The sequence below is a fragment of the Haliaeetus leucocephalus genome, unplaced genomic scaffold (genome assembly GCF_000737465.1).
Source record: "Haliaeetus leucocephalus isolate CR32 unplaced genomic scaffold, Haliaeetus_leucocephalus-4.0 Scaffold196, whole genome shotgun sequence".
NCBI classification, from domain to species: domain Eukaryota; kingdom Metazoa; phylum Chordata; class Aves; order Accipitriformes; family Accipitridae; genus Haliaeetus; species Haliaeetus leucocephalus.
Window position 1 is genome coordinate 505,212 of NW_010972632.1, and position 11,983 is coordinate 517,194.

General features: G+C 51.0%; 1 protein-coding gene across 1 annotated transcript in view; it reads right to left on the reverse strand.

The window, feature by feature from the left end:
* The window catches only part of GRIN2B (glutamate receptor, ionotropic, N-methyl D-aspartate 2B), a 205,203-nt gene extending 194,624 nt beyond the window's left edge, over window positions 1-10,579 (reverse strand). Inside the window, exon 1 of the mRNA XM_010565845.1 lies at window positions 10,243-10,579. The gene's annotated coding sequence lies outside the window, so the exon portion shown is untranslated. The remainder of the gene's footprint in view (window positions 1-10,242) is intronic.
* Window positions 10,580-11,983: the final 1,404 nt, after the last annotated feature.

Below are 11,983 nucleotides of genomic sequence, written 5' to 3' on the forward strand. Positions count from 1 at the left end.
CTCCCACCTGGAGTCAGCACTGGAGCTGGATGCTAAATGAAACGTTTTGTTGTCACTGGGAAATACAAATGCATCCAAAGCAGAACGAGAACAAACCTGCACTGCCTAATTTGGAGGGAGAATTAGCTCCTGTGTCTCCCGTATCTGAGAGGACTCCACAGCCTCTGGGCTATGGAGCCTGCTTCTCCATTTCTTTCATGCTGAAGTCATTTCCCTTTATATAAGTAATTACTTTATCTTGGGCCAAAGAAACAAACTACCTTCACAGCCCAGTCGTTAGAGCACTCCCTCTCCAGCACAATGAATAGGCATTTATATAAAGTAGAACAGCTCCAACTGGAAAAGCTCCAACTGAGAAAGCATTACTGCAGAGGACCCAGTAGTCTGGGCCCTCATGTTGGCTAGGACAGCCTCGGGGACAAGTCCCCACTCCAAAGTATGCAGAACAGGAATGCGTCACCCAAATCCCAGTTACTTTTCTGCTTACTAGGCTGCTAGCTATTCTGGGCTTTTCTCTGCTTTTTCATGAAAACACATCAAATGCTCTAATTAATTTCTGTGCAGACCTAGCAAAATCTATGAAATTAGTATTTTTTTTTTGTGGGGCAGTAAACCCATTTCCTGCCACGTTCACTCTGTTACAAACCTCTCCTGTCAAAAACCCTAACCACCATCTCTAACGTCAAAAGCTGAAGTTAGGGATCTCTCCAAAAAGCTGTGAACAAGGAACATGATTTCACCTCAGTGTCCTAACAAAAAAAGTAGAGTATTAAGGCGAGGCACGTCATTAACCAACATTCATCGCCTATTGTGTATCTCCTGGTTTTTGAAAGTTATTACTCCCTACAGTAAAAAAAAAAAAAAAAATTGCACAGAAAGGGTCGCTCATGTAAGATACCTGCTGTGGGCATCCAGCTTCTGCTTCAGAGAACGATGAGGCACAGGCACTCAGCTCCTGCAATGTTCTCTGAGCCCTGAAGTTCAGAGAACCTTTTAGGCCCCTTTAGTCCCCATTGAAATGGTGTAAATTAAAAGCGGATAAAGCATGATCTTTGCAGCGCTCTCCAAATCCCTGGTTTGAAAGTTTGCAAACTTTCAAACCAGGGATTCAAAGAGAGCTTTCTCTAAGTCACTATATCTTTCAAGGCAGTCATCCCACAGCTATCCTATTTTTCTAAGCTACTTAGTTTTTATCTCCTCCTGTTTAGAGTACAGGCCCCCCATCATGTAATGAAATGACTGCAATGTCTTTTCTGAGATTCCATTTATGCTTTTGTGGCATTTACCACTTTGTTACTTCCAGATGGAGTCTTGAAAGCTTCCTCCCAGAATACTCAAATACATGGTACCTCAAGCCACATCCAAGCTGCTTTTGTACTTTGACTTTCAACATTTCAGGACACTATCTTTGCAATTTTAATTATAGATAATATTCACCTTTTCAGTAATAAATTAGAGGGTAATTTCAAGTTGCATCAAAAACATGGAGAGCTGAAGAGAAGAGACTGTGAGAACAGATTATGTCATCCTGTCGCTTTCATTAGACTCTCCCTTGGGGATTGTCAGCCTCTGATGTTTCAGCTTGCCTCTGCTGAAACACGTCTGACACGAGGGAATCTCCCCCGAGACGCTTAGGCCACTGACTACAGCAGCCAACGATAACAGAGAATTATAGCAGAGAGATGAGCGCAAGGATATGCAGATCCCTCCCGTGTACTTTCCACACAAGCGTATGCCTACGTGCAAGTAGCCGCGAGCCCGTGTATTTTTGTGCACATCCTCTGCCACAATGCGCTTCACACGCATTTCTCAGCAGAGTCCTGTGACAGAAAACCCCCAGCAATCCAGTGACGTGCAATTAACTAACATCCCACTTTACCTGGCACAAAGAGATTCACAGCAGCAACCCTTTCTCCATCCTCCTCCTGGAGCAGCTGGCAGCATCCCTACACCTTTCCATGCAGCAGCAGAGCCATTCTTCTCACTGCGCAGACTTGAAAACCACCTGCCCCCAGATGCTGTGAAGATTTAGGGTTACCCTTAGAATCAGAGCCAGCTTTGGTCTCCTAGCAGATCTTCTGCAATCCATTTCCAGGCAGTACTCATTTAGGGCCTTCACCTTTCACGTTCCAAACATTGACTATGTATCTCCAGGACCTCATTCCCAGCAGAGGATGCTCAGAAGTCCCATATGATAGAGGGAAACCACAGTCCCTTGTTATGGCAGACTACAAGCTCTCACCTACCCATATCCCCCTGTGTCCTGTTCATGGCCCACAGCTGGAGGCAATGCACAGCCACTGTTATCTTCAGCTATCATTAGGCTATTATGCCTATCAACTGAAAACAATTTTCTGTTCATTAGGCAATCAGCTGTGATGTAGGACATGGCATTTGTGCTAGTAAATTATCAGTGGGTTCATGACACCAAATCCTATCTGTCTCAGCTGGCTCCTAACAACCATCTCACCTTCTTGTCTGTTTTGAAATAGTGAGCTTAATAAGTTTTACATTTGTTGCCTTTTGCAAAATCCTCCAAAGTCTTCAGAGGTCATACATGCAAGAAACTACATCCACGTGATAAGAGTTGTGCATATTAGCTCCTCAACAGCGCATGGCAACTCTAACTAAGAGATTAGGAGAAGAGGTGAAATAAAAATGTTAAATCCAAGTATAATAAAAAAGAGAGCTTATCAATGTAATTTCCTCCATTTGAGTTTATCCTGGACACCTGTATAGAAAACTCCTGATTCTTAGAAAAAACACCAGAGGTCAGGATTACACTCCTGTTGCTCTGCTAAAAAAGTGTAATCCACCAGCAAGGTTGTACCACTGTCCCCACTTCTGCTGATGTGCAGGAGGATATAAACTGGCATAGGCTTTAGACCACACAGCACCTTCCCAATGCCGGCCAAACTGACAGTCTCAAAATGGCACTTTCAGCCCTCTCAGCTACCGGGAGGAGAACCTGTACTGACCCAAAGCAGTGTGACCCCTCTCTGAACCCATTAACAGAGCCGCCCATTCAAACCCCAACCATGCACAGGAAGCTCCTCCAACTCAAAGCACAGAGAGGTGCAACCGTGAAGGCTGGCTAGTGAAGTGATGATTCTCAGAAACCACGATGCTCATGGGTCCCCAAATCACCTTTTATCTTCTGGAAGCAGCAAAGGTGAATTTTGTTTAGAACTCCTTCTGTTTAGAAGGCACCTTTAAACTGTACCTCATCTTGCAAGACAAAAGAATGTTATTGTGAACTAGCATGGTGTGTATTTTCACATCGTTCAGTATGTGATGATATACGTCACCTCCCCTTGCAGTATCAGTTTTTGGCACACTAGCTGTTCAGATGCTGTGATAGTGTAAAACCTTGAAAGCAATGGCTACAGACAGGTGAAGCTTCTTACTGAAAGGGACGTAGTCTCAATCTAGAACAGCCCAACTTATCCCAGGATTCAAGAACTGTGCCTGTGAATGCTAAAGCATCGTTCACATGGCACAGGTTTGTAAGTCTCTTCTGCACAGATTTCTATACTGAAGCTTTAGCCATCCCCCCAGACAGGACACACTGTCACAATGTACCAGAGGTTTTGAAAACCAGACATCTTTGGGGAACTCCTGATATGCCTAAGCTGTGCCACCAGTCAACACCATCATGTTGACTCCTACAGGTACCATATGAGATTTGGAGCACAGGGCCAAGCCCACACAGGTGAGGAGGGTTTCCCCAATGGGACAGTCAGTCCCTCCCTCCTGCACACAGAACAGATGGACCTCATCATCTTTCTTCCAAAGTTGTTTGGTTAGGCATGCAAATATCATGACCTACAGTTCACGGGAGACAGACTTTATTAGATACAAAATCCTGATAGTTCCAGCACCTACATCCAGCTTTAAATATCTTCAGTCACAGCCGTTCTACCACATCTATCAGCATCTTCTATGGTCACTAAACCATTATTGCAGTAAACATTTAATTTGATGTTTAATCTGTATTCTCTCTGCTTCATCTTAAATTCATTTATTTCCTGATCTGTCCTTGGTGACTAATGAGAATAATTGGCCCCTGTCCTCTTTCTGTAATAGTCTTTTATGTATTTGCAGACAGTTAGGTATCCACCCACAGTTGTCTTTTCTCCAGACCGAGCCTGCCTGGCTCTCCCAACATTTCTTCACAGGTCTTGTTTTCTCTATCTGTGATCATTGTCTTTGTTCACTCCCACACACTCTCCCCTGTCCTTCCCTCTCTTAGAATTGCAGCCCCCAAACAGAATGCAGTTATCTAAGCAGGACTTAACCACATCTGTAAATAGGTGTTAGACACACTATTTCACCATTTTGAACAAATGAGGATTGCATACAGAGCTCACGCATGGGCTGGACAGCAGGACCAGTAGAGGACGGTGGTAGCTAGAGTGATTCATTTCTTGATCGGTGGTTCAAATCCAGATTAGGAATGTAGTAAGCAAGAACTGTTCCCATTTCACAACTAGATAGCCACACACAGATGAGGTAGTGTAGGCTGACTGCTTCCTTGAGAAGTAACTTAGGAGTTTGTTACATGGAGAGCTAACTGGACATGAGCTCCTACGTGCCTAGCATGCCAGGGATGGGTGAGTGACAGAATAATGTCCCATGGATTATTCAGGTCAGATAAACTGGTGGCCCCACACCTGTTTTGGCAGATTAGCAATCAGCAGAGACAAGCCACCAAACAGACCATGAAGACCAAATTCCCGTTTTTCCCCTAAAAGTGTTTCTTCCCTATAAATGTTTCAACACAGCCATGCACACCAATATTAATGACACTGTATGTGCTCTGGGAATATAGAAACATCTTCAGTATTCAGAGATGGCAACCTAACATTGTACCTGAGACACTTTCAGTGACTCTTTTCAGTTTTGAACCTTCCTTGTAGATGGGGTTAGAGGGATAGGGAGTGAATGCTGCTGAGGTCTCAGCTTAGTATCCGTTTCACTTTGAGCCAGTAACCACACTCTCATTCGTATTTCTTTTTCCCCAGACGCTTAATCAATCCATCTATAGTAGTTACTCTGAAAGATGGTCTTTGATTACTTGTGTTAGAAAGGGAAGAGAGCCACTCAGCATATTTTACAGTCTGCAAATACCCTCTGTATTAGGAAGTATCAGCTGACAGTGAGTCTCAGAACACGTACCCTTTCCCTCTCCCATTTTTAGTGGCCCTCAGTACAGAAAAAGCAGTATTTTTATTCCCCTCACATTAAGTATATTCAGTGTACATGTGAAAATTAAACAGAAGACAGTCCCTCCTCCCGCCCAGAGCCAGTGTTCTCTCCGGCTTCTAAGAAAACACTAAACAAAAAGCAGCCTTGCCTCAAGAGGTCCAAATTAGCCATGGTTTGAAATGACTTGATCGCAGCACAGTTTGCACACTGCCTAGTGCCACGCATTTGTTTCTGAGCGCATAGAAATATTTTTTTCTCTGCAGTTGACCTCAGGCGCATGGAGGTACGCTGCCTAGTTTGCACAGATCACCACCATGCACTTGGTCAACTTTTACACATACCAGTTCACACACCAATGCACGATTCTAGCTGGGAGCTGGTGGTTTGCGGCTTAAGGAAGCCATCAGCTCTTGAACTATAAAGGGTGGGTTCGTTTGGAAATTTTTTTCCCAACGTGAAAGGTAGCTTTGACATTTAACCCAGCTGGGTCAGCCTCCTGGTTCCCAGGCAGTTAGCACCATGCCACTAATTTTGCCAGAGCAAGCGCCAGTCCATACCTGCCAGGAACCTCCTCTCCTGTCTTCAGATGAACAGACAAGCAAGATGGGTAAGTCAGAGGGATGGTGGAGCCCCCTCCGTGGCTGGAGAAATGGTCTTTTTAGTTCCCGTTATGACGCACTTAGCTGAAGCAGAAACATAAGGCTCAGAAGAAGGGACAAGGCAGTGGTAGCAGGAGGGCCATGCTTAGCTTTAAATATCTTATTTTCCTCTGGTTCCCCTTCCACATATTTCAGTGCTGCAATCTTCAAACTGCCATTTCATCTTATGCAGGGAGGCACCCAGGGCAGTAGCTAGTCCGTCTGACTGCGGCGAAGCAACGAAATGAGTAAGTTGATTCACTGTGGTTTAAAGAATTCTTGTGGACGAGTGGGTGGAGGACGGATCAGGGTAATAGCAGATAAACTTATCAGCCATGTTTCTCCCAATCACTCCCTGCTTTTCTATCAAGTATAAATATATCTCGAAGAAAGCTAATCACAGAATCGCAAGAGCCGGGCAGTCCTAGAGCCCCGATGTCAGGCAGAGCGGATACTACCAGCATCCCGTTGTAGATTAGGTAATCACAATACATGGAGCCATCTCTCCCAAACAGATCATCTAGTCCATCTCTCCTATTAACTAATCCATTTATTTGTGATAAATTGCAGCTTACACAAAGAAAAGAAAAAATTTTTAAAAACCCTCTGCATATTCTCCAGCTGCAAAATAACTCTCTTTCCCCACTGCCCACCAAGCCATGCTGATGAGTACAGGCAGAGTAGAGCTGTGGCCTCCCTAACGGCTGAGAAGATTAAACGTCTAGGGACCAGCCCTCAGTCTGGACTATCTCACAGGCAGCTTTTGCACATCCTAAGGAGCAAAAGACAGAGGCGGGGAACGAAGCCCATTGCAGAGACAAGCAGTGCTGTCTGTACAGCACCCCCATCCTCTGCCAGCTTGGGGGAATGAGAAAACAGCACTGGGAATCAAATCCAGACCTCCCACATGGTACTGCAGAGACACCGATTCCTGGTGCCAGCCTAGGCAACACAAGTCCAGCGTGGGAATCCAAGTGCAGCTCCACGCGCTAGCGCAGAATGGCTTTGGCACTGGAGACGAGGTCCACCTGCTCTCTTCCAAACCAAGCACAAGAAACAGCCCCAGCTGAGCTCCAACAGCAGATGAAACACAGAAACACAGGGCCACCTTTTCCCCCTGTAGGTGAGGATTTGGGGATGGGGTCCCGGTTCATAGGTTGATAGAGGTTTTATACAGGGGCAGCTGGTAATCCAAAATGGGGACAAAACAAGTCAATGCCTAAATTATCAGATGGAGATAGAGGGTTGGGATTTTTGCCCCTGCTCTGTATTTTCCATCTCTCCATGGTCTCTTCGTGCTCTTGCATGCACAGGTACAACATAAACCTCAGCCATTCAACACAGGTTGATGAGAACCTGCCCAGATCAGGACGGCTGGGGGCCGCTCCTGACACCTTCCTTTGCCCAGCTATGGTCTCGCTGACAAAGGGATCGCAAGAGGCACCAGGACTGGCGCAGGCTGAGCTGGGCTGGTGCAGCAGGTGTGTGTCACCGGATCAGAGCCCAGGGTCCCCGGGAAGAGGAGTAGCGGCTAGCAGCTTTGACCACACTTCTTTCCTTTTCCCTGCTGAGATCGGCCCCTGCGTACCAAAGGCAGAGCCAAGAGGAAGCTGACGCGGGTCTCACCACTCCCCACGCTGTTTCCCCACTCCGCCCTCAACCTGCTCCATCGCGTCCCAACCCTCTGAGACCCTCACCCAGGACTTGGAGACAAGCTGGTCTGGTGGGGGACCAGAGAAAACCAGGATATGCAGAGGCGACGAGAACAGATGCTTTGGGGCAGCGTGGGTGAGCGCTTGAATATCACCCATACCCACACCTCCCCTCTTACAGAGCACCCTGCACCCACACTGCTGCTCTCTCCAGAGCTGCGGTTGGGGCACACCAGGTCACCCCACACCCCAGGGTGCCGTGCCCCTGCTCTGCTCCCCAAGGCCTTGGGCAGTGTGGCAGCACTGGGGCCCCATGAGCTGGGGGTGTTGCATACCCAGCCGTCCCGGCCTGCCCAAGGGGCAGCTCAGGGGGACCAGCTGCTTCCCCTACACTGCTTGCAAGGCCTGAGGTAGCTGTGCTTGATGGTGGGAGGGCAATATTAGAGGGCGTCTCCTTCTGCCCATGCTGGAGCTGGCAGGGAAGATGAGGAAAAGTCCCAGGTCAAGGTAGCAGCAAGAGAGACTGGGAGGTAAAGGCAGGATGAGGATGTGGGCCCATGCCCCCTGCCCCCACAGATGAGCACCAAAGCTGCAAGACCCCTCTTCAACTCCCATACACCCTGTTCCACCTCTCCCCAAACCCGGCCCAGGTCACGGCTGGGAAGGGCCGCGGCAGGGATGCGGCACCCGTTTGGGCCCAGCGCCCTGCAGGCAGGCATGGTGGCGGTGGCAGGCACCGGGCGGGCAGCGCTGGGCACCGCTCCCCAGGGGAGCACACAGCCCAGCCTGGCTGCGGGGGGCTGCCACCCTTGCCAGACACCCAAGGCAACTTTGCCCCCTGCCTGCAAAACCCGGGGCGGGGGGCAGAGGTGCAGGGGCTGAGCCGGGCTCGGCCACCATCTGCCCTCCTCTCCCCTTGCCAGGCATCCCACCGGACCCTGCTGGCATCCCCCCCCGGGGCTTGTGCTTTTAGGGCCTCTCACGGGTAAATGAGACCCGAGGACGGGGGCTACAGCCCCCCACCCCGGCGCTGCTGGGGTCCCAGGTGGATCCGGCAGCAGCCGGGAGCTGCAGGGCCTGAGAAATTCCTCCCGAAAACGGGAGGAAGGCTCCCACACACCCTCCTCCCCGCACAGGTAAACTTTCTACTCCCACTTGCGGAGGGAGCGGGAGGGAGGGAGCGCTCTGGGAGGGAGGATCCAGGCGCGGATAAACCCTGGGAAGCCTCGGATATTTATAGAAGCACAGCCAGAATATGGCAGGAAAGGTGGCTCTCGACGGGGAACCGCTCCTGGTTTTTAACAACAGCCCCTCAGAAACGTGGGAAAGAGCCGCTGGATGGAACAAGGCAAGGGAGGGGGTGGGAGCGGCGCGCCCCCGCCGCAGGATGCTCCGGGTGCCCCAAGGGCTGGGGGCCACCGCCCCGGCCCCCAGCTCGCCCAGCTGCAGGGCTGGGGGGGGGGGGGCCCCCCCCCTCCCTCCTGCTGGGGGGCGAACCCCTCGCTCGGTATCGCCTCCCCCTGCCCACTGCCAGGCCTCCGGTCTGCTGTAGAGACGAGCGGAAGGGGGGGCTGAGGGTGAGGGTAAGTGTGGTGGGGGTCGGCCCCGGTGTGGGGGGTGCAGCAGCTCGCCCCTGCCTCTCCCCCTGCGTGGGGGCGCGCATCCCCACGCGTGGCGGAAGAAGCGGCGCGGCGGGCACGGGCTGAGGCTTAAAATAACGCCGAGAGGTTCAACACCTTGTGCCCGGCGCTCCCGCACACACCTCCCCCCCCACCCCCGGCGCTCCGTTCCCTTTGTCTTGCCACCATCTTACGGAAAAGACTCACATGTCACGTTACGGTCGGGATGCACCGGTGTCTCTCGCGTATCTACAGCCGAGCGGCACGATAGCCATTTTGCATCCCTCCCAGGGGGGCTGGGGAAGGGGCTGCCTGCGTGGGGAGGCGGGGGACAAGGCGCGGGAGGGGAGGGGGACAGCAGAGAGGGGCCGCGATGCCCGCTGACAGCACCAAGGGGACGGGAATAAATTAAAACCCGTGAAGTTGCCCAAATACTGCGCCTCGTAGGTTCAGGTTAAGTCTCTTGACGTGCCTGGACTTAAAATAGCCCTTCACCTCCACCCAAGCAGGCGCACTCGTCCCGGCGCTGGGCGGGCTCCTGCCGCGGTGCCAGGGGCGGCCCCGGCCCCCCCCGGGGCCCCGGCCCCGGTCCCCGCGTTAGGCCGCTCACGACCGAGAGGCCGGCGTGGGTTTCAAGTAATGCACCACCCTCCTCGGCAACAAGCAGGTTTCCTATGTACTGTTATTCCTAACGAGCTCTATTTTCACATCGAAGCATGACAAGGAGCCACTGGACCGGTGGAAAGAAAGGCAATTTGCAGATGGATGGATGGATGGGAATTATCGTCGTTTCCACCCCTGCCCAAAGCCGTGTTCCTCCTCCTGTGTCTCTCCCGACCCCACCTGCCCACCCCCCAAAAAAAAAAAAATCACAAGGGACTTTCCCCCAATTCGCAACGCGGTATGTAACTCAAAGCATCTCCCTCGCCTTCTCTTCGTGTCCTATGTGACAAGCCAAGAGGGAATCAACATGTCTGGTGAATGATTCCTCCTCGTTTTTTGCTGTATCTGCTTCTAAGAGCAGCATCCCTAAACCTTTTGTTCTACCATGAGTGGTCTTCCCTCGGCAAACCCGTGTACCAAAATGAGCTGCCAGCAAAATCACAGAAACAGGAATTTCCCTACCTTGGTTTGTAAAAGCAGAACCTTTAGACGAACAGATCAAGGGAGAGAGCATGTTGGGAATGTCCAGTCTCCTCTTCTTGCTTGCATATCCACATAAGAAGAATAAGGGTCGGGGGCAAACCTGGGGGAATGAGTTTTAAAAAAAAAAAATCCTATTTGGCTGTAAAAAAAATAGAGGATGCTTTGTGGCAATCTTGCGTCTTGAAGTGGTGCAAATTCAAAAGCCGGAGAGAATCATTTCAGAGGATACTCAGCGCGAGTGGTGAAGATCGTCAAATGCAGGTTCCAGTGTAAGCATTCCTTTCGCCTTTTTAATGATTATTCTTATAATTATTCTTTTTTTTTTTTTTTTTTTCCTGGAGCCCTAGTGGAGGAGGTTGTGTTTAAAGCAACTGGAGGTCGGTGCCGTTCTTCTGTGAAGCATGATTATCCTCAAAGCGTCCCCTTCCTGAAGGGAAAAATAAGCATCAATTTTGTATTAGAGGGGTCTGAAGGGGATAAAAACCGCTCCCCGACAAAGACATTAATATATTGAGAAGAAAGGGAGGCAAAACGCATTTCCCAACAGTGCACACAATCGGAATTAAAAAAAAAAAATTAAAAAAAAACCCAGCTGGCACGAGTCTATAAATAATTCAGATACGGGCTGACTACACCATTCCCGGGATAGGCATGCATACGAGACGGGAAAGCGGGCGCGATGTGAATCGCGCAGAGAAAGCGAGCTCCCCCCCCTCCGCGGCCCCCTCCCCACGCACGCACAGCATTTCGCCCACCCCCGGGCCCAGCCCCCGGAGGGCTGGCGAGGGCCGTGCCCACCCCTCTGCAGTGCTGCCGGCACCACTGCCCGCCGCGCTCGGCTCAATGGGCAGCGCGGGGCGCGCAGCCGGGCGCACACGCACCGCCACGGGGGGGCTGCTCCACCTGCGACGCGGCCGGCTTGCACTACGTGCCCCCCCACCGCCCCCGGGGAACACAACCCTTGGCTCTCTGGGGTTTGGGTTGGGCTCTTTTTTTTTTTCCCCTAGGTGTGGGTGGATGGCTGGGGATCTCTCCCCCCACACACCTCCAGCACATGCGGACAGGGTTTAGAGCGATCATTTATTTAATGGACTCGCAGGTATTTTTTTCCTTTCCCCTCCCATCTCGCACAGAAAACAATTCACACTTACAGCTGTCATAAAATACAGACCCACATACATACCGGCAAATCCTGCTTCAAGCACTCGGGCTGCTCTGAGCAGCTACTGCCCCCCTCTCTCCCTGCAAGGCTGATCCATCTCAGACATGCTCAACTTCTTCAGTCTCTTCTCTGATACTGCCAGGGTAGGAGATATGGGGCGGGGAGGGGGAAGTGTTCACAGCATCATCCTAAAAATACATTTAAAAAAAAAAAAAAAAAACCTCTGCAATAGAAAAGCTCCGAGAATGCTTCCTGGAGGTGGAGAAAGCACGGGAAGGTGAACTAATAAAGCAGCTTAATGATTAATAAAAGACACACGCGGAAAATGGTGGGGAGGGGGCAAAATCAAGGCTTGGGGGGGGGGTGGCTGTGCGAGTGAGCAGTGGGGAAAACGGGGGGAGAGGAGGAGGAGGAGAGACCATGCAGGGAACGGGAGACCAACCCCTCCCCGCTGCCGGAGGGGGCAGGTCGCAGCCTCCGACGCCCGGCGGGGGCGAAGGGGGAGCCCGTGCCGGGGGCGCCGAGCCGCGGGCGGCACCGGTGCCTGCTGCCGGGGGG